Genomic DNA, 23407 nt, shown 5'->3' on the forward strand with positions numbered 1-23407 from the left:
AAAATAGCGAAGAGTAACGCTGATCACTTTGTAGGGTTACTGTGAAGATGAAATGAGGTAAATTGAAAACCGCTTAGCTTATTACCTACCGAGAATTAAGTACTATTATCATTATCATCTCTCAGGATTTATACGTGTAGGCCCAGAGTGGCGAGACATACATCACACTGTCATTTTGTTTTTCGCGTTCAAGTGGCGCTTCCTTTTCTCTTTAGTGGCTGTACCGTCTTTTGTAGCCTGTCCTGTTATCTAGACAGCCTGTATCATTATGTAGAAGCCTGCTAAAGAGCCAGAGCTGGCTGCTACCATGAACAACCTGTGGAACAAATTGGGCTTAGTTTGTTCTCTGCTGGGAAGTTTGTGAAGCAGTGTACGCAGTTTAGCAATATAAAAAAACTTTTTTTTTTTTTCCTCCCCTGCTGCCATTTAGGCTTGACTGTATTTTGTAGACGAGGTGAAGTTTCTGTAAGGAACTGTTTTTTAACTAAAAGACTTTGTATTTAGTGCAGTTCCATCTTTTTGTGTTTTAAGTCTCCTTGCACCAGTGAAAGATCTCTGGTTTTGCAGACTGATGTTTTTAGTCTTCATACAATATACAGTCCAGTTCTAGCGGTGGTGGTGGTAATAGTCATGTTAGCAGCAGAAGTAGTAGTAGTTTCCTAGCATATTTCTTTACTAGCGTAGGTGGTCCAGATACTTTTCGAATTTGGCATAACCAGTGAAATTATGGATTACAGAGCGTCCTGTATTGTAATTGAGAAATTAGAGGGAGGAAGCGTGCAGTGTTTCTGAGATTAGCACCGAGGTGAGGTGGGGTGAGGCTGCCTGAGAGCGTAGGACCTAAGCTTTATTAATTTTTGTGAATAGTTAAACTTAACCACCAAGAATCTTGAGGTGTTACCCTGCTTCTCTTGGGCCAAGTGACAACCTAGATTGAAGGAGTGTGGTTAATCTTGTTCTTTCTGGTGGGAGGGAGGTTCAAAAGGAAGGGGATATACACATACCTATGGCTGATTCATGTAGATGTGTGGCAGAAACCGACACAGTGTTGTAATTATTTTCCAATTAAAAATAAATTAGATATACTGTGCTCTCAAAGATTAGATTTTGGTGGGTTGCTTCACACCCTCATTCTGTAAATATCTTAAGACTAATTCAATATTTGATTGATCAAATAAACAGTGCTTGCGAACCTGCCATCCGCAGGCCCCTCTGCTAGGCTCTGGGAGTACAAGGGGATATGAGGCAGAAGGGGTCTTGCATATTGGGAACCTACAGGGTAGTGGGGGAAATCACAACAGTTGAGCAAATAAATTACAAATTGAGAAAAGTGATGTGGAGGTACCATGCAGGGAAATCGATAGACAATAAAAAAAGAGAGACCTAAGGGTGGTCAGAGAAATTCTTTTTGGTAAGAGTAGGGTGTCAAGGCAGGCATTCCAGGTAGTGCCCAAACTAGAAGATGGGAAGAGTTTAGTGTGCTTTGGCCTCTTTTCAGTGAGGAAAGTGGTTAAAGAGCTGGAGAGCTAAGATTGTTTAGGGAAGCTGTTGAAGCCTTCTGATTTACATTTTAAAATCAGGGATGTGGAAACTGGATTGTGGGGGACCATCAGTTATGAGGTTATTGTATTGATTTTGCCTGGAGGTGATAGTTGACTGAAGTTGAGAGGGGGAGTGGAAAGAGAAAGTGCATTGGTGGGGAGAAGCAAAGGGATTCATTCTGTTCTTTTAATTTTCTCTAGAGAAACACATTCTTAGTGGTCCATGGACTACAGGGGGCTCATGGACTCGAAAATTTTTGTGAGGGAGTGCATTTTCTCAAGGATTCACTACGTTCCATCATTCATTGAGTCTGAGTTTAAGAACCAGTTCTCTAGAGTCTGTAATGCAGGTTTATAACCCATAAAAAAGCAATTTGCTCACAGCTTACCAAGAAAGTTAAGAGTCGTGGGTACGTGTCTAAAAGATTGACTTTCTCCAGGAACTCTTTTGTTGTTGTTGTTTGTTTCAAATCAGAGTTAAATGCCATGCCATAGAAAAATCAGCTTTTAGTTTCTTTTTGTCTAGGAGTTAATGGGCTGATGCACATACTGAGGAAGCTGAACTGAATAAGCTCAGTTTCACAGAAATCCATATTCATTCCTACTATTTTCTTCTGTTGGTCCCCCCGCCGACCCCAGTCTTAATGTCTTTGGTTGCACTGTGTATGTAGCATGGGTGCGTGTGTGCTAAGTGGCTTCAGTTGTGTCCAGCTCTTGTGACGCTATGGACTGTAGCCCGCCAGACTCTGTCCATGGGATTCTCCAAGGAAGAAAACTGGAGCAGGTTGCCATGCCCTCCTCCAGGGGATCTTCCTAACCCAGGCATTGAACCCAAGCCTCCTGTGTCTCCTGCATTGCAGGTGAATCCTTACCACTGAGCCACAGGCAAAGCCCTGCTGTGCAGCTTGTGGGACCTTAATTCCCTAACCAGAGACTGAACCCATGCTCCCTCCGTGGGGAGCACGCTTACTGGACTGCCAGGGAAGTCCCTTTTTTTTATGGAGTTTTGTTTGCAGTTCCTATTTTAGTGGTAGAAATGGAGCACCTTAGTGTGTGAAGAGTGAGATCGTTTTCTTCTTGGTTTCCTTCTAACAGGGGTTTCAGATGTATATTCATATATTTTGTAGTGTATTTTTCAGATGATAGTGTGTTATTGGAAACAGGGTGTAAGTTAGAGCTCTACCGCTGAAAGAACCACGTATTTTTCTTTTTACGGCAGAGATTTAAAACTAAAGGCTCATGGACTAAATCCAGTCAGCAGATGTGTTTTGTTTGGCTCATACAGTGTTGTAAATTTGAACTTGTTGTCAACATTAAAAAGCGGAGAGATTTCATGTAAAAATGTAGATTCAGGCTGCTTTGAAAAATCAGATGTGGCAGCCACGGACCCATGTTTCTGTTTGCAGCACTCATCTTTTATAGTTGCTGCTGCTGCTAAGTCACTTCAGTTGTGTCCAACTCTGTGCGACCCCATAGATGGCTGCCCACCAGGCTTGATTGAGGCACCATTAAAAATTTTTTTTTTGTCTTGGTGCTTTATTTCTTACTTGTTTCTTCTTAAAGGAAATTTTAGTTAACTTTATAAGAGGGAGAAGGAACAGTGCTGTGGGAAGGGAGGGCCCAAAATATGAAATTGTTTTGTTTGCAAACTGAAGAAACCCAAGAGTTTTTAGGAAAGACATTGATCTGCCCCCTTCCCATGCCTTTTTAGCTGGCACGTGTGCGTGTCCTCATTTTTGTTCTGCCTGATTTGCTTTTTAGCATCTGGAATGCAGTAACTGCACAGTTTGGCTTGTTGCAGAAGACAGAGAGCCAAGCGAAGAGAAGTTGCTGAATGTCTAATTAGAAGACTTTTGGCTCCTGTTTTGAGGCAAAAGTGTGTGTGTATATTTAATATGTGCATTTATGAAGTCTGTCAACTTTGCTTTCAGTAATCTGTGTTTTTTTGGAGAGGTTAATAACTCAGTTTTCTTTTTCTCTTAATTTAATAAAAAGGGCAGGATACATAAAGGATTGATAGAGGAAGTCATAGAGTGCTTTGTGAAGGTACCCTAGAGATTTCTTCACTGCAGGACTCTGCATTGTATTAGGGCTTCCCAAAAGATGGTCCCCTTGTATCTGAAGGATGTGTTCTAGAGTCTTGACTAAAACCTTTGGCTCCCAGACTATGGGCTATCAGAAAAAAACTTTAAAAATGAAGATTCAGGAAGTTGGTCAGGTGCCAGAATGGGTTGTTCAATAAAAGACAAGAATGGGCAAATTTTTTAATAGAAAAAATTATTGTTTCAGATACAATAAAGTGTGGCTCCAGAGCATGCAGGATATGGGATCTTAGTTCCCTGACAGGGATCGAACCCACACCCCCTGCAGTGGAAGTGCAGAATCTTAACTACTGGACCACTAAGGAAGTCCCTTTTTGGCAGTTTTGATGTTTCTTTGTATACGTGTTTCCCATTGGAAAGGGTTCTGATAGAGGCTTTCCTTGATGACCCTATCAATAATGGTACTCCGCTCATCAAACACTATCCAACTTTCATTACTATGGAACATTATATTATTTATTTTTCATCTACTGTATCTTTACCTCTTTAGGTAGTGGAGCAGGGATTTGTTCGATTCACTGCTGAATCCCCACACCAAGACATTCTCTGCATTCTCTGTTAAATAGAAGAGGCTTAGTAAATATTGAGAGAGAAGATGAGTTAAAATGGGAATAAATTGATGGCTAACTGGAAGTCTCTGAAAGTGCTCCCGCTATCAAGTTCTAGCTTACTTCAGTTCAGTTCAGTCGCTCAGTCGTGTCCGATTCTTTGCAACCCCATGAATTGCAGCACGCCAGGCCTCCCTGTCCATCACCAACTCCCAGAGTTCACTCAGATTCATGTCCATCGAGTCAGTGATGCCATCCAGCCATCTCATCCTCTGTCGTCCCCTTTTAGCTTACTTAGATTATGTTAATATGTATGATGATAGGTGCTGCTGCTGCTAAGTCACTCCAGTCCGACTCTGTGCGACCCCATAGACCCCACCAGGCTTCCCCGTCCCTGGGATTCTCCAGGCAAGAACACTGGAGTGGGTTGCCATTTCCTTCTCCAATGCATGAAAGTGAAAAGTGAAAGTGAAGTCGCTCAGTCGTGTCCGACTCTTAGCGACCCCATGGTCTGCAGCCTACCAGGCTCCTCTGTCCATGGGATTTTCCAGGCAAAAGTTCTGAGTAGGGTGCCATTGCCTTCTGGTGATAGGTGAGGAGATTGCAAAGGGGCAGAAGGGTACTTCACAGAATGATGAAAGTATTCTTTCATTGAGTTGGGGTGGTGTTTATTTTGTGGTGGTATATTTTGTCAAAACTCACTGAACTGTACCCTTAAAATGTGTACGTGTATTGTATATTAGTTGTAAAGGTGATTTATAAAAATTTATATTCAACACTCATCGTATAAAGGCTCTTCTGTAAAACTGAATTAACTATCAGTATGTTGTGATAATGATTATTTTTCTTCAATTTTTGGTAAAGTTAGCCAAGTATAGGTTGGACGGGAGGTACCTCAGGCGTTATGAGAGAAAGAGGCTTAGCTGACCATGCTCTGAATAGCCCACCCCCATTTTAGAGGTACTGAGTTGATACTTTGTACTTTGGGCTTCTGCTTGCCAGTTCTGTTATAAAGATAAAATCTATCGAGTTCCCTGAAGCTCTCTTACCCCTACTCCAGGGTTTAGTTAAGCAAGGTGCAGCCTGCAAACCCTTGGTGGGGCAGGTAGTCGTCTTCATTTTTGTTTTCTCTGCTTATAGATAGGTTCTTGTTGATAAAAATCGACATTGCAAAAATGTGTACTGTAGAAAGAGAAAGTTTACTTCAGTGCCATTTATTTAGACTAGTGGTTACAGTTTCCATATATTTCTGAATAGTTAAGGTAAGCATAAGGGATGTGGAGGAGGTAGAGATAAACGTCTTTGGTTTATTATGAAAGCTTATGCTTAAAGCCTTACTTCAGATGGACTTAAATTGCAAGTTGTAATATTCCTCTCGTTTTCCTGGGAAATTGGAGGGTAATATGTTGATTCTCCAGTTGATGGCGAATGCTTTGTCTTTGTTCACTATGTAGAGCTTAGCTTACCTCTTCTCTTTATTTCTCTTTCGGCCTCATTTGTCACATGTGACCTTTTTTGTCTTACTTGTCACATTTGGGCTTCTTTGTCACATTTGACCTTTTACCTTTAGCAAGCACGAATTGTTTCATCATTCAGCCATCGAGGGGATTCTAGTGGACTTGAATGTAGTGTCATGTGGAATGGCAGTAGAGAATGAGGAAGAAAATGTGTTGATTGTTGGCTTATTTTCTTTTTTGCTGTGGAGGCTGTTTAGTATTGGAGGATACATACAGGATGAAAGTAGTTTGGTAAGGAATATTTTCTATTCCACTTACAGCAGAATATTTTCGGCTGCAATGTTCATTTAGTAGGGCATGCTCATGGAGGTAGGTGATCTCTGGTACCCAGCTGCCTTGGTTTTATCAGATGAATGTATGATGAATGGAAGTCCTTGATTCTTACAGAAGTTTCTTTTGTGGTTTTTTATTTATTAAACTGGGACTGGGGCAGGGTGCTTAACCCTTCAGTATCTGTTCAGTTTCAAATGAAAATGGAAATGTCTTATTTACCTCCAACAAGGATTATTGTGATGGCTAGATGGTTAGCCCAGTGCCAGAGCATATAGTGGGGATTCAATAAATTAACTTTATTGTACAGAAGATGGATTTCTTGTTAGCTGTTTGGAAAAAACTTAAACTTGAAAGAATAGTGAGACCCACCCAGAGCCCTCAGCTGATAGCATATGTGCTGAGTGTATGATGAAGTTAGTGTTTCAGGATGGTGTGGGAAGGACAGCTCAATTATTCAATAAAAAGTTCTGGAACAATTGGCTAACCATTTTGAAAATTACATTATTTTGACAAAATAAATCACATGAAAATAAGAGGTACAGATTAAATAAATCAACAAGGAGATAACATTTTTTACCCTCAGATTTCTGTCTTGATAAACAACATGATAATTATTGTTGGTGAGGATGTGGGGAAATGGACATTTCTCAAGTACTGCTGGTAGCAATGTAAGTTGCTGTAGCCTTTCAGGAGAACAGCAGAATGTATCTGTACTTTTAGGAATATATCTTAAGGAAATAATTGGACACATCCTTAAAGATGAGGATAATCATTGCAGTGTTATTTAAGTGAAAAATTGTAAGCAACCTAAATATGCAACACCAGGGAACTGCTTATATTCTAGTCTGTTTATACAGTGGAATGCTAGGTAGAACAAGAGATGTTGATTGGAGAACCATATTTGTTGATACCATGTGTAGAAAAGTGCCCAGAACTGATAGTTCTGTTCTGTTCAAAAAGGTTTCCTTCTTAGTCATTGTTTGTTTTTAAGTATGTACTGAGCTTTAGAATTCTTTTGGAAAAAAGTGATCTTCGGTCTAGATCTGCACAGTCCATTTCGGTAGCCAGTAGCCACGTGTGGCTAGCTAACTTTGAGTAAATTAAAATTAAATAGATAGTATGGTTTTCATAGTAGCCGTATTTCAGGTGGTCAATAGCAGCAGTGTGACTGGTGGCTGCCTTTTTGAGTAGCATAGATATGGAATATTTTCCTGATCTCAGAAAGTTCTGTTGGAGAGCCTTGATTTAGTTTGTTTTTTTCATGTTTTTCTCAGCATTACTTCTGCATAAGATAGTTGGGGCCTCAGAGTAGTTGCAGTTCTTTCCTTTTAGATTTTACAAAGAGTCTTGGGCTTTGGCTGTCTTTTAAATGTATCACCAATTTCGTAATATTTAAACATTCTTTACTTCTTAGCCCACATGGGTTTGTTTAGAACGCAGAGAGAATACTATGTTTTAAACCTATTAAAGTTTCTGTTCTTCACTTTTAAAAAAAAAAGGAGGAAATACTGATTTGGCTCTGCCGGGTGTAGTTGTGGCACGCGGGATCTTCGGTCTTCATTGTGGCATGCAGGATCTTTTAGTTTTGGCATGTGGGGTCTAGTTCTCTAACCAGGGATGGAACCCCAGCCCCCTGCATTGGGAGCCTGGAGTTTTCGTCTTAAGTCACTGGACCACTTGGGAAGTCCCTTTTCTTGACTTTAAAAACAACTAATCAGCAACTGGAATTGAGATTGATTTTTTTTTTTTTTACTTTTTTAATTTTTTTTTTTTTTTTAGCTTTATTTATTTGGCTGCTTTGGGTCTTAGTTGCATCATGCAGGATCTTTTGTTGAGGCGCACAGACTCTAGTTGTGGCTGGTGGGCTTAGTTGGACTTACTTTTGTCAAATTAATTCTGTGACCATATAATTTACCTTTTTGAAACAGGATGCTGTGGAGAGAGGGGATGGTATTAATACACTGCAACAGCAAGTGTAAACTGACTGTCTTAAGCAAACCTGGATATAAGGTCAACCTAAATATTAAGAACTTTTATATGTTGAGTTTTTTTCAAACTAAATGCTTTTTTAAACACTTTACATGTATTATCTCATTTAACCCTAATACTTTACAAGGTAAGTGAAGGGTTTCTTGTTTTATAGATGACAAAGTTGAGTCATAAGATTAATTTAGGGAGAGAGAAGATTTGAACTTAGGTCTGACTCTAAACTTCCACTCTTGGCAGCTGCTGTATTGCTCAGAGTAAGGATCCAAGGAGAAGATTCTGCAGTAAATTAGGAGAGTCCTCACTCAGACAGTAAAGCGTCTGACTGCAGTGCCAGAGACCCGGGTTCAGTCCCTGGGTCAGGAAGATCCTCTGGAGAAGGAAATGGCATCCCACTCCAGTATTCTTGCCTGGAGAATTCCATAGAAGGAGGAACCTGAACTACAGTCTGTGGGGTCGCAAAGAGTCAGACACAACTGAGAGACTTTCACTTTCACTTCACATAAGAAAATATCCATTCTGTTTTTGTCAGGCTTATTAGATCTAGAGTTAAATATTTAAATTTATTTTTGAGAATAAATGGACATGAATCCACAGGCTGACAGGTTTTTTCATTTGCCTTGCTGCAAATAAAATGACAGAAAATGTGTTTCAGAATAGATAATGTTTGCCTAGCTTTTTAAAAACAATTTTATTTCTGTTTTGGCCATGCCTTGTGACTTGTGGAATTATAGTTCCTCAGCCAGGTATTGAACCTGGGCCTCCGGCAGTGAGAGTGCAGAGTCCTAATCATTGGGCTGCCAAGGAATTCCTTTGCCTAGTTTTTTGTATCTTTCTATCTTTAAAATAAAAATACGCCTTCCTTCCTACCTTCTTTCGAGGGAATTACAGTATATATATTTTGACATTAATATAAAGAATACAAGAAAAATTACATAATTCAGTATCTTATGCAACTTAGCATAGTTACATACCATCATTTCTTTTATTGTAAATGGTTATTAAATGGTTGGATATGTAAAAGTGATGAAAATTCTGTCTCATGTAAGTTTAGGCACAGATGGAGTTGGTTAGTGCTGTTTTGACAGTTGAGTGAACAGTATTAGCTGAGCACTAAAAATTCTCAAATGTAATTGTTTTCAGTGCCGTTTGAGTTTAGCCATTGTATTGTTAAACTCTTGGTTCAGAAGCAGTAGATCCAAAATTTATGAAAAGAATGACGTAAAGTGTTGTTTATTGCAAGTGCTTTGTCATGTCATTTATATCTTTTAAAAATATCGTTGAAATATCTTCTCTTTGAGAGAAGGCAGGGTTTCTTCTTCTTTTTTTTCTTTTTTACAAAAATTATTTCTCTGGCTATGTCGGGGCGTACCTGCATGTGGGGTCTCCATTGTGGCGCTGGGGCTCTTTGTTGCAGTGCACAGGCTCAGTAGCTGTGGCTCAGGGCTTAGTTGTATCACAGCCTGCGGGATCTTAATTCCCTGACCAGGGATTGAACATGAGTTCCCTGCATTGGAAGGCAGATTCTTAACTGCTGGACCACCAGGGAAGTTCTGAGAGAAGGCAACTTAATGCAAAAAGTATTAACATGGTTAGCCCAACGAGTGGCTTCCTGATGAAATCTGATAACCTGCCCTGGCCATTAATTTTCATACATGAGCCATGAATGTGGGTGAAAGATTAATTTTGAGGTTGTCGACTAAGGCATTGCTGTGGTTTTTAGGAGATTAAGATTTTATGTGCTGGTCAAAAGTATACATTAGCTGTAACTTGTATTACATATATATACACATAATGTACACGTGTGTGTGTATGTATACATATTACACAGTATATATATGTAATAGACAGTATTAGAGTAATGTGTTATTCCATCTGGAATTTCGACCTTGCTCTTCTCACCTGATCTTATTATGATAACTAACCTAGAACTTTGAAGCTTCAGACAAGAAGTAGGAGGTGCTTTCTAAGGAGATCTTTGGTTTCCTTGTTCTGTATTAAATATCACTTGCAAGGCTCTAGGGATATGGGCTTTGTTTTCGGTATTCATCTTCCTGCCATTACTTCTTTGTGTGTAGGAAAACATTGTTCACATAAAACCTTTTGGATGCGTTATGTGTATAAAACTCAGCTTTACATATAGTAACTCTTGAATAATCTAGTTTCCTGTAGAAAATATTCACAACTTTTTTTGAGTATATTTCTTTTTTTTCGGCCGAGCTGCATGCAGGGTCTTAGTTCTGTAACCAGGGATCGAACCCATGCTCCCTATGTTTAGGAATCTTAATCACTCAGACTCTTAACCACTAGGCCGCCAGGAAAGTCTTTTGAGTATATATTTCTTGATACAATTTATATAGCATTAAGTGTGGTTTGTATTTTTTTCCTTCTCCCTGAGTAGTCCGCACCTGAAATGGACCTAATGTGGGATTAAACAAAATCCTTGGGATTTAGCCTGATCTCTTGTTTTGCATTGGACAGATATTTGTGTATCAGCTTAGTTTTTTTTAAGGTGATTCTGGAAATGGAAATATCTTTAAGGATTTAATTTGTTGTTTGGTGGTGGTTATGTAAGCATGTTACTGGGGGAAAAGGAAAGAGCCTTAATGAAGTGTAAAATGTTGATTTATTGAAGCAATTTGGGAAAATAAAGTTCTCATTGTTGAGCCTGTCTGCTGTTATTTGTTCCTATCCAGCTTTCTTGTTTTTATTTTCCAAACCACCTTTTTAGAATACAACATACTCTGTGATTTGCATACATTAATTCATTTAATTCTTTGATAATTTTAGATGAGAATTGTAATTTTAAAAATTTTTTTAGATGAGAATCAGTACCGTGTTCAAACCTTCACAGTAGTGGAGTCAGGATTCTAATCCATGTCGGTCACATGTTTGTAAAATTCTTACTCTTAACCATTCTGCTTAAATTCATTGTACACTTTTTTTTTAAAGGATTATTTTATTCATTTTTTTATAGCACCACGTGGCTTGCAGGGTCTTAGGGATCGAACCTGGGACCTCTGGAGTGGAAGCTTGGGAGTCCTAACTACTGGACTGCCAGGGAATTACCCTTAATATATATTTTCATGGGCTTATTCTTCATTGTGGAGTTGTTTCTTTGATTTAACCTTAAGAACATTGCGTTATAAGTCCTAGTTCAGTCTTCTAAAGTTGTTTGCAAAAATCTAAATGTGTGTAGCTAAGAAGCTGGTGGGGGTATGTGTGAATGCTTGTACTTTTCTGTCACTATTATAGAGAATTATATCAGTCTTTTTTTTCCTCTGGAGAGGGACTGAGAAAGAAAGTCTGAAGTTAGCACAACCACAGTGTTCAGCATTATACAGCGTTTTTTCTTACGCTTGTAAAGTATGCAGTGTGAAGACATGCAAAAAGTACAAAGAATAATACAACTGGTATCTGTGTATTTAAGAGATCAGTTTAATAAATAAAGCTTTACATAGTTGAGTCTTCCAGGATTGTTCTCTCCTCCAGCCTCCCTTCTGACTTGGTGTTTATGACATATATCCATTTTTTTAGATTTCTGTTAAAAATATGTGCTTTCCTAAACAAAATGTATTATTGCTGTTTTCTTTGTCATGTAAATTGTTTGATACCAGTTTATTTTTGTAACTTCTGTTTAGTCTTATGTGTGTGGGGTTCATTCATGGTGTGTGTGTTCTTTACAATTTTATTAGTATTCATTGTATAAATGTGCGACTTTTTACTTACCTGTTTTCTTGTTTAAACTCAGCGCTGCCAGGAATAGTCTTGTATGTATTTTCTGTTTACTTGGGAAAATTTCTCTAGGGTTTATATCTAAAACTGAAATTGCTGCTGCTGATTCATGGGTTGTGTTCATCTTCACATTATTCTCCAGAGGGATTATACCAGTTTATACATCCAGTGTATGTATTTCTGTTGCTACACATCTTAATGCCACGTGAAACTGTTAAACTTTTAAGGTTTTTTGCCATTCTTGTGGGTGTGAAATATTTTAGTTCTAAGTTGTAGTCATCTGATCAGTAGAGAAAATGAGTATCTTCTCATAAGTACATTAGCCTATAGGTTTCTTAATTGTGCATTCTCTTATCCCACTTTATTTTTAGCATTTATCATCATTTGACATACAGTATATAGTTACTTGAGTATATGTTTTACCCCACCAGCCACAAGGTGAGAGACTTTCTCCTTTTGTCAGTGTTGTATCTCTAGTGCCAAGCACAGTGCTGGCATATGGTAGGTGTTCAGTAAATACTAAATTAATCTTTATTTTCTTACTTGAACAATTGAGTTTTTGCTTTTTTAAAAAATTGATTTGTAAAAGTTACGTAGAGTCTGGATTTTAATTTTTCGTTTATATGTATTGCAAATATACTCTCCTAGTACGTAGTTCTGATTTCTTAAAGCATATAGACACGTTTATCAATCTTTAACTTTATGATTTATACTTAAAATATCTTGTTTCAAATCTTCTGCCTTGAATTCATACAAATATTTTCTTATGTTTTTCTTTTAAAAGTTTTAAAGCTTTTAATTTTTAAACATTTAATGTTTATATTTGCCCATTTGGTGTTTATTTTTGTAATGTGATATAGGGGTCTAATTTTATTTTTTATGTATGATTGGTTTTAATTTTTATTAATATTCTGAATCTCAAGTCCTGACTTGTTTATGGGCTTTGTATAATGGCCTTCATACTTTGTGTAGTGGTCTTAATACCTTTCTGCCAGGCTTAAAACTTTCTTAACTTTATGCATGAGAAATTGAAAAAATATCAGTGTAATCTAAAACCAGATTTCCGGGAAATAGAAAGCAGGATTGTTAAGTCAGGGATGGCATTAGTCAAACAGCTTAATTAAATCTTTCAGAGGGAACTCTCCATTTATAGGAATCACTTTGACAAGTGACATAGTTCTCTTAGTAGGATTCGTGGTTATAATAATCTATTTTCCTGGTTAAACTTAGGAATATAGAGCTAGTTCTGGTGAACACTTACAAGTGTTTTGGAAATAAGATGCATTTTGTGAGAAATGGTCTAGGAGTGGCTTGATGGCCTTGAGATTTGGCATTTTGTGGGAAAAAGAGTCTTGCTATCCCTACAGGTGATTGTAAATGGTGTTGGGTTAACACCAGCAAATTTGCAAAGCAGTTGTGAGTTTTATAAAGTTAGCAGAACCAGAAATATATGAGGATCTTGAGTAGATTTCCAAAATTGTTGATAAGATTATTTCTGAGTTTGCTTGAAAAGAAGTTTAATTTCGCAGTACTCCGGGAAGGAGTTTTGACCTTTGTGTCAAGTCTGGTAGCTGCTTCTGGTTTGTAATTTTAGAAAGAATAATAAGAAAGAAAGAAAATCTCTGAGGGTGAATTTACTTAGGTTCTCCAGCGGGACATGATCATACCTGAATTTGATGCTAGAATAATGTCACAGATATTTGCAGCAGATTATTTAGGCATCAGATTCGGTCTCTTGTCGCTTGTTTACAGATGAGAGGAAATGTGATCCATCTAGAAGTTGATTATCCTGGTCAGTTGTGTGCTCAGTCATGTCTGATTCTTCGCAGCCCCATGGACTGTAGCCTGCCGGGTTCCTTTGCCCGTGGAATTTTCTAGATAAAAATACTGCAGTGGGTTGCTCTTTCCTACCACAGGGGATCTTCCTGACTCAGGGACTGAACCTGCAGCTCTTGTGTCTCCTGCATTGGCAGGTGGATTCTTTGCCAGTAACACCCCATCCTGGTCTGTTGCTCTCTGCTAAATGGGTTGTTAATCAAATGAACTCTTTTGGGTAAATTTTTGTAGTAAAACTAAGCAGTTGTGGAAGATACACTCTGAATGTACCATCCACTTATCCAACTCAAGAGTTATGGGGGAATTCCTTGGAGGTCCAGTGGTTAGGACTCAGTGCTTTCATTGCTGTGGCCCAGGTTCAGTCCCTGGTTAGGGAACTAAGATCTTGAAGCTGCATGGCAGGGCCAAAAGAATTAAAGTTGAATATTTGTTCATTGAAATTTCCCTTAAAATAAACCTTCAGTGGATTAGATTAATTTGTTTTTTTGAAATTTATTTTTGGCTTTGCTGGGCCTTCGTTTCTGCTCAGGGGTTTTCTGTAGTTGTGTTGAGTGGGGGCTACTCATAGCAGTGGCTTCCCTTGTGGAGCACAGCCTCTAGGGTTTTGGGGGCTCAGTAGTTGTGGCATGGGCTTAGTCACCCTGCAGGATGTGGAATCTTCCTGGACCAGGCCTGTCCCCTGCATTGGCAAGCAAATTCTTAACCATTGGACCACCACAGAAGTCCAGATTTATTCTTACTTAGCATCCCTCATGGCTTCTAGTAGAGTATGTTTTAGCCAAATAAGACTATTTAGGAAAGACAGCTTTCATAAAACACACTGAGATTTTTTTACCCGCCCCCCAGATAATAAGTAAAGTGAGTGAGTTGCTCAGTTTCCGACTCTTTGCGACCTCATGGACTGTAGCTCCCCCCCCCCCCGCCTCCCAGCACTGGGCTCCTCCGTCCATGGAATTCTCCAGGCAAGAATATTGGAGTGGGTAGCCATTCCCTTCTCCAGGGGATCTTCCTGACACAGGGATTGAATCCAGGTTGCTTGCGTTGCAGGCAAATTCTTCACTGTCTGAGCCACCAGGGAAGCTCAGATAATAAGTAACTGGGAAGAAAAATAAGAAATTAGAGCAGACAGGATGAAGTTTATAGTTTAAGGTTCTTTAACAGATACAGGGTAGCATGATGATGTGGAAAGAACTGGAACACACGAAGAGCCATGGGCATTTGGCTCTAGTATTGGCTCACCTTCGTGGGCAGATCTCCTTTTTTCTGGGTTTAATTTTCCTCTGTAAAGACTGGTGTTGTACTAGATAATGATCTCTATGTGTGCTTCCAGTTCTTAATGCTCTGTGACTCTAAATCTGATACACTCCTAGGTCAGATTGGAGTGGACCATGGTCTCTTAATCACAGGACTCTCGCTCTTTGATTAAGGCTAGCTATAGACTGCCTCAGGCCCACTAACTACATGGTCTGATGATACGCTCTCTTCTCTTAGACTCTTAAGTCACAATTGGTAACTTTTTTTTTTTTTTTTTTTACAGATAACTGTTTTAGTGATATTTAGAAATAAGTCATGAAAGTTATAAACATAGGTTGGAAGTGTTATCAGCACCAGGGTCTTGGCAGAATAATGATAATACTGAGCAGAAGGAAACTGCTCTGTTGTGTTGTAAGTACGTGGAAGGAAGCAAGTTTTTTATCTTTGTGCTTCCCACAGTGCCCAGTGAAGGATATTAACAATTACCTATTAAAAAAACTGCTATTATTTATATGAGTCCTTATATTATTATGCACTGTACTATGATTTAGATGTTTTTCTCATTTAATCACTACAGTAGCTTATGAGATAGTGTTGCCCTTATCTTATAGATCAGGAAACTGAGCCTTAAAAAGTCAAAGTGCTTTAAACTAGTTTTTACATGACACCAGAGCCTGTGCTCTTTCTTGCCTCAGTATGTTGCCTAGCAAAGACAATATCCATTGGGTACACTCAGTGAATGTTAACTCAGTGAAGTGTACTTGTGGAATGTTTTATGTTCATTGTTTTGGATCTTTATGTTAGTATATTAATTTAGTTTTAATTTGGTTTGTGCTGCATGGCATGCAGAGTCTTAGTTTCCCAACCAGGGATTGGACCCGTGCCATGTGAGTCCTAACCACTGGATCACCATTGAATTTCCCCGTTAGTATTTTTAGAGGTGGCAGTGGTAAAGAATCGCCTGCCAATGCAGGAGATGCAAAATGACCCAAGATGCCAGTTTGATCCCTGAGTTTTTAGAAATATCAGTATTTTTAGAACAGAGTAATAGCCAGTTGTAATAGACCAACTAAGTATCTTACTAGTAGGACATCCTTAAGGCAAGGCAACATGTGGTTGGTTGTTGTGTTCCAAAATAGAAAAATTAAACCTGAGAGGGGGACTGGAAGTTGAGGATAGAGAGGGTAGAAATTAGGAAGGAGACTTCTTTTCATTATGTACTCTTGTAGAATTTGAAATTTTTACTGTGCATGTGTTACTGAAATGAAAAAACTTGGTAAAAAGAATTAAACATTTAGTTTGCTCAGGCAAATGATTCTGCACATTCTCCCATTTTTTAAAACTGTGTGTTTGCTGCAACCTGGATGAACCTTGGTGGCATGTTAGATGTAAAAGGACAGTGCTGTATGATGCCACTGGTATAAGATACCTAGAGTCATCAGCTTTCATAGAGACAGAGTACCAGCAGAATGGTGGTGGGTGTGCTACTTTTTAAGTGGGTGCACAGTTCGTGTTTTGCAAGATGAAAAGGTTGTGGAGATGGACACTGGTGTGGTCAGATAACAATGTGAATGTTCTGAGTGCCACAGGTATGTTTTGTGTTATGTATATTTTACCATAGTAAAAAGCCACATCGTATAATTAATATGTACTCATTTATTTGTCATTCAACACTGGGGATACAAAAAGGAATTTAATCAAGTACTTGCCCTCAATAGTAAAATAGTCTAGTAGTAGTACATGATTAGTTTTATTATTTTTCAAGGAAATAAAGGCTGAAGTTGTAAGGAAATGATGAAAGCTTATAAAAAGTTATGATAAAGAAATTCTGGAAAAGTAGATGTTGTTTTTCCAACAGTCTTACATGCTGGATAAGCCAGAGGATTCAGAGGAGATGTTATTACTTTGCCCTGAGGCACTTTTGCATTGCCTGAGAGCAAGATTTTAAAAACCACCTGTCTAGGTAGGAACTGTCGGGTACGCAGATGGCATGTTGATTACTCTCTGCTCTTGTAAATTGAGAACCTGGGGCACAGAATACTGGTGTCATTTAGGGGTCATGCTCATTCAGCCTGGAATCAAGTATAGGTTTGGGTTTCTTTCCAGAGTGTTCTGCATCTTTACGAGATTTTGAAGATGTATGTGTCTTATATTCTGAGTCTGCCATAAATCCAAATTCTGAATTATCAGGAGAATGTAATTAACAACCATGTGACTACCCATACCAGCTAGTTGAAGTCTTGTCTGTTAACTGTCACCTTGATATTGCCCTGATTAGTATATTATAATGAGTACTGATGGTGTGCTAATAAGTACTAGTAACTTTATGCATATTAGTTTATTCAATTTTCATAACCCTTTATAGTAGGAGGGCGTCCCTTGTGGCTCAGCTGGTAAAGACTCCACCTGCAATGTGGGAGACCTGGGTTTGATCCCTGGGTTGGAAACATCCCCTGGAGAAGGGAACGGCTATCCACTCAGTATTCTGGCCTGGAGAAATCCATGGACTGTATAGCCCATGGGGTCGCAAAGAGTCGGACGTGACTGAGTGACCTTCACTTCACTTCACTTAGAGTAGGAACCAGCTTTATAGATAACAGAGATGGTGAGATTTAATTAAGAAGCTTATCACAGATCTCAAAGTTACTAGTTGGTTGTGTGAAAATTAGTATCTAGGCAATCTGGTTTTAGAGCATGTGTCTTTTATTATGGGATTCCCTGGTGGGTCAGAGTTAGAGTCTGCCTGCAGTGCGGGAGACCTGAGTTCAATCCCTGGGATGGGAAGATGGAGAAGAAAATGGCAACCCACTCCAGTATGCTTGCCTGGAAAATCCCATGGACTGAGGAGCCTGGCGGGCTACAGTCCATAGGGTCACAGAGTTGGACATGACTGAGCGACTTCACTTCCTTTTCTTTTCTTTTGTTATTAGTTGCTGTTGTTGTTCAGTCGTGTCCAGCTCTTTGCCACCCCATCAACTGCAGCACGCCAGGCTCCTCTGTCCTCCAGTATTTCCTGGAATTTGCTTAAATTCATGTCTACTGAGTTTGTTGGTTAGTGCTTTGCAAATTGCTCTAGGTTGATTGATTGCTAATTTTATTTGCATTATTGTACATTGTTAGATGTAGTATTTTTAAAAGTGACATATTCTACCATTTGAGACCCTGTGGTTATGAGAATTTGTTTATTAAGGGTTTATTCTTCTTTGGGCATTTGCACTAAATGACTGTTAAGACAATTAGGTAAATTGAATACAGTTTTTATAATACAGTTGTGTTAGTGAGAAGAATGGATTCTTTTGGGGGATAGCACTTCCCTTAATTGAGGTCCAAAGTTAACCCATCAAAATCGGTGGCAAATGTTCATCTGTTAATGATGAAACATGTAGTGAGAGTTCACATGTCATCTTTGACAGTTTCTTTTCACAGAGATAGGTCCTGCCAAATACTAATAAATACCAAATACTATAATATTAACCCATGAGTATATGATTTTAATTGAGCATATTTTTTACTTGGAAAGCATTTATAGAATTCTGTTAGATTGTTTTCTTGATATTTGCTTTTTAGTCCCCCCCAATTATACTGCACATTAATCATTTCCAACTGAAGATTAAATGGAAGCATCTCAGTTGCATTTAGGTGGATTTTGAAATACAAATATTTCCTTTGCACTTGCATTAAAGAAATATACTGAAATGTAGTTTGAGCTAAGAAAATAGATCTGCTTCAGATTTGTGTGGGAATGAAGATGTTGCTTATTTTGAGTTTTGCTAGTACAGGAAGTGAAGACAGTAACATTACTTGTGGTTCAAACAAATGTTCAGTGTAATTTGCTATAGTATGTTTTCCTTTGAAGTGCTGTTTTGTTAATTTTCAAGTGGATTTATTAAGAAATGTTACTAAGTTTGCAGCAAAAGTTAATTTCAAAAGCCATTAACTATCCATTAATGGGGTTTAACGGTGATTCTTCAGAAAAATTGACAAAATCAGTTTTGAGCTTAAAAAATTGCAATGAATTTTACTGCTGCTAAGCCATTTAACTGCTCTTTGGTAGGGCGAGTCAGACATCATGTATTCTGACAGAAATTCATAGAACTGATGATGGTTAAGTCTGCAGAAGTGGACTGAGAGGGAATGAAAGTTGCTCTCGTCAGTACTGGATCAGTAGCACATGAGAGCAGAGAAGGCAATGGCACCCCACTCCAGTACTCCTGCCTGGAAAATCCCATGGGCAGAGGAGCCTGGTGGGCTGCAGTCCATGGGGTCGCTAAGAGTCGGACACAACTGAGTGACTTCACTTTCACTTTTCACTTTCATGCATTGGAGAAGGAAATGGCAACCCACTCCAGTGTTCTTGCCTGGAGAATCCCAGGGACGGGGGAGCCTGGTGGCCTGCCATCTATGGGGTCGCACAGAGTTGGACACGACTGAGGCGACTTAGCAGCAGCAGCAGCAGCAGCAGCAGCACATGAGAGATTTTTTTGTCGAGTACCTGCTGATGAGCGGTACAGTAAATAAACCATAAGCTTTGAATACTTTATAATCAATGTTTCTGTACATCTTAGCATATTCAAGTTCAGACTATGTTGAATTAATGTTCTCTCAACTTTTTTGAAAAGATTTTCACCAGAAGTTGTTCCACACAGACTGTTCAGTGTTTAGTCGCTTCAAACTCATCACTGACTTCACTAAACCACGGAGTAAGGATTAGTAATATCTCTTGAATCATCAAGAGCCATGAAACACCACCAAGAATCATTTGGCTTTTTTGAAAATAAATTTTTATTTTTGAACAGTTTGATTTACAGACAGTCTGGGAAAATAGTAGAGTATGTTCCCATGTATACCCCATTTAACACTTTTTTCCTGTTAACCCCTGTTGCCCCTGTTAACACCTACTAACATTAGTGTGGTACATTGGTCACAACTAATGAACCAGTACTGGTACATTCTTATTAACTGAAGTCCATACTTGAATTTTCTTAGTTTTTATCTAATGTACTTCTCCTGTTCCACATTCTCATTTAGGATAGACATGAAGTGGTCATATCTCCTTAGGCTTCTCTTGGCTGTGACAGTTTCTCACACTTTTTTTGATTTTTCATGATCTTAACAGCTTTGAGGATTGCTGGTTAGCTATATTATAGAATGTCTCTCAGTTGGGATTTGTCTAATATTTTCCAGTAGTCGTGTGGATGTGAGAGTTGGACCATAAAGAAAGCTGAGCCCCGAAGAGTTGATGCTTTTGAACTGTGGTGTAGGAGAAGACTCGTGAGAGTCCCTTGGACTGCGAGGAGATCAAACTAGTCAATCCTAAAGGAAATCAGTCCTGAATATTCATTGGAAGGAGTGATGCTGAAGCTGAATCTCCAATATTTTGGCCATCAGATGTGAAGAACTGACTCATCAGTAAAGACCCTGATGCTGGGAAAGATTGAGGGCAGGAGGAGAGGGGGATGACGGAGGATGAAATGGTTGGATGGCATCACCGACTCAATGGACTTGAGTTTGAGCAAGCTCCAGGAGTTGGTGATGGACAGGGAAGCCTGGTGTGCTGCAGTCTATGGGGTCATAAAGAATCACACACGACTGAGCAACTAAACTGAATTGAACCCTTTAACAGGAGCTTCCCAGGTGACACTTGTGGCAAAGAACCCGCCTGCCAATGCAGGAGACAAAAGAGACATGGGTTTGATCCTTGGTTTGGGAAGATCCCCTGGAGGAGGGCATGATAACCTACTCCAGTATTCTTGCCTGAAGAATCCCATGGACAGAGGAGCCCGGCGGGCTCGGATCCATAGAGTCACAAAGAGTCGGACACAACTGAAGTGACTTTGCACGCACACATGCACCCGCTAACAACTTTACAACTGGAATAGTTTTAACAACTAGAATACAGTGGTTATATGGAGTTCCTTTTGCTTTTTATTTTGTTTCTGTTTCCCTTCTTTCCATAGTTGCTTAGGTCAGCACCTTTCCCCTCCATCTGCCCTATTTTTTAATTGACTACTTATATTGCTCCTCTTGTCCTCAACCCTTCAAACCAAAAGGCTAATAGTCTTTAAGTTCATTTTCTCTAGACACATTTCTTAGGCTGCTGCAGTGAAACATGACTTAATTGACTCACTATAATTAAATGACTTTCCTCCTTATGCTAACAGATATGATACTCAGAAACTTATTTTGGTTGTATAGCCTTTATTTTTTTGGTTTTATAAAGATTTTCTGTTGTGATAAGATACTCTGTTTTAAATTAAAAATTTTTTTTCCAGCAGTTGGTTTCCTGTGAATTGGGAATATTATGTGAGTACTTAGTTTGATAATGCCAACTCTTGTATTCTTGGCACAGCTATGATGTCATTGCATAATAAACACAGAGTGTTGCCATCTAATTGTATTTAAAAAAGCACCCACACTCCACACTGTGTCTTAAATGGGTAACATTCAAAGTCCATTTTTCTTTTGTTTTGACATAAGTAATACATGCTGGTAATTAAATAGTAATGTGATATGACAGAATACACGGTACTTGAAATGCTTTTTAGTGACAATTATTTCACCAGAATTTGTAGCAGCACTAAGTGGTGAGACCTGTGTTTGTAGTCACTTTTGCACCTATTCTGCTGCTGTATATTATAAAGGAATGAATGTGGCTGTGTTCCAGTAAAGCTGTTCATAGATACTGAAATTGGAATTTCATAGAATTTTCACGTCATAAAATACCTTGATATTTTTCTACCGTTTAAAAAAAAAGTAGAAATTGGGGAGTTCCCTGGAGGTCCAGTGGCTAAGACTTCATGCTTTCACTGCAGTGGCCTGGAGTTCGGTCTCTGGTTGAGCAACAGCATATTAAAAAGCAGAGACAGTACTTTACCACAAAGATCCGTATAGATCTAAATGACATACAGATCAAAGCTATGGTTTTTTCAGTAGTCACGTGTGGATGTGAGAGTCGGACCATAAAGAAAGCTGAGCCCTGAAGAATTAATGCTTTTGAACTGTGGTGTTGGAAAAGACTCGAGAGTCCCTTGGACATCAAGGAGATCAGCCAGTCAATCCTAAAGGAAATCAGTCTTGAATATTCATTGGAAGGATTGATGCAGATGCTGCAACTCCAATACTTGGGCCACCTGATGCGAAGAACTGACTCATCAGAAAAGACCCTGGTGCTGGGAACGATTGAAGGCAGGAGAAGGGGACGACAGAGGGTGAGGTGGTTGGATGGCATCACTGACTGAATGGACATGAGTTTGAGCAAGCTCCAGGAGTTGGGGATGGACAGGGAAGCCTGGCGTGCTGCGTGCAGTCCATGGGGTCGAAAAGAGTTAGACGTGACTGAGCAACTGAACTGAGCAACTAAGATCCTACAAGACGTGCTGGCAGCCAAAAAAGAAAATGTAGAAACTTTTTTAACGAATGTACAAAAACAGGTTGAGCTTTTTGACATCATTTGCTCATCTCCCAAGCGTAGAAGACCCTGTATGCTTGACATGTTTGGCAGTATTTGCCTCTCTCTTCAAAACCATTCATAGTAAATTCACCAGTCTTGAATTCAGTCTTGGTGTGCCTGCTTGAAAGCAGAGAAGCTGCTTGGAGCAAGACATTGCACAGTTCTCAGTAGTAAAACCCTAAAGGGTTATTTGCCTAGCTGTCATAATCTCATCAGTTTCTAGTATTTTTTTTTTTTTAAATTGGGAAGTGGCTAAGATTAAATTTTGTCTACTTTAACTAAAATTGGCTACTTTGGGTTAACTTGAATAGAACACAGGGTCCTCTTTTGTTCACTTTTATTCAACTTGCTTTTGAAACTAGAACACATTATTAGTGAGAGATGGAGAGAGTGTGTTAATTGGTTAGAATGTTAAAAGTAGATGTATTGGAATAGTTCTTTAATCAGTGCATTGTAAGCAGTTCCTAGTTTTGTAGGAGTTGTCAGGGATTCCCTCAAGCTGACTCACGTGAGCCCCTGTGCCCCTGCATTTAGAAGCAGGGAAAGAGGTTCCGGTTGATGTAATCTAGGATGAACTCCCAGAATGACCTGCAAGAATACATACAAAAGTGTTTTGAAAGAACGAGTTCTTGTAAGTGCTGTGGTTTTGCTGTTTATCAGCTAAGTAAATATAGACCAACATTGTCATTAATTTGCTAAATGATCTGACTGAATAGTAATTTCTTCTGGTAACTCTTATCCTATTAGTTTTAACAGTAGGTTTTTGTTGCCACTTTGTAATGTTAATTATCTGATAACCTTTGGTATAGGCCAAGAGTTTATTGCTTTTGTGTATTCAGTTTACTCAGCAGACACATATCAGTGTTAGGTAATAGACTTTGCAGCCCTGTGAGTATTAACAGACATAATGATATGCTTGTCTAGGGTAAAACCAAGAAACAGTACCTGACCCAGCCTCGGTGAGCTTGCTGGGAAAGGAGACCCTCCTAAGAATGAGTTTGGTTGAGAGAGTAGGAGGCTCTCGGCTGAGGGCCTGACAGGTACTGAGACTAGCTTAATGAAACGCATTCCTTTCTTTCCTAGCTAAATAGGCAAGGCTTCAGCTATGTGCAAACCACAGGTTTCACAGAGAGCTAAGGTGGGTATCCTTGACTGAGTAAATGAA

General features: G+C 39.0%; 1 protein-coding gene across 25 annotated transcripts in view; it reads left to right on the forward strand.

Annotated features, from left to right (window-relative positions):
- The window catches only part of THRAP3 (thyroid hormone receptor associated protein 3), an 81905-nt gene that overhangs the window by 14611 nt on the left and 43887 nt on the right, over positions 1-23407 (forward strand). For 3 of the 25 annotated variants that reach the window (XM_060419869.1, XM_060419569.1, XM_060419971.1), the window contains exon 2: positions 19977-22000. The exons of 14 other annotated variants lie outside the window; for them this stretch is intronic. The gene's annotated coding sequence lies outside the window, so the exon portion shown is untranslated. Of the gene's footprint in view, positions 1-19976; positions 23381-23407 lie in introns of all 25 variants that reach the window. 8 more of the 25 variants (XM_060419820.1, XM_060393379.1, XM_060419510.1 and 5 more) reach the window with 4 other exon arrangements.

Source organism: Ovis aries, chromosome 1 (assembly GCF_016772045.2).
Source record: "Ovis aries strain OAR_USU_Benz2616 breed Rambouillet chromosome 1, ARS-UI_Ramb_v3.0, whole genome shotgun sequence".
In the NCBI taxonomy this organism is placed as follows: domain Eukaryota; kingdom Metazoa; phylum Chordata; class Mammalia; order Artiodactyla; family Bovidae; genus Ovis; species Ovis aries.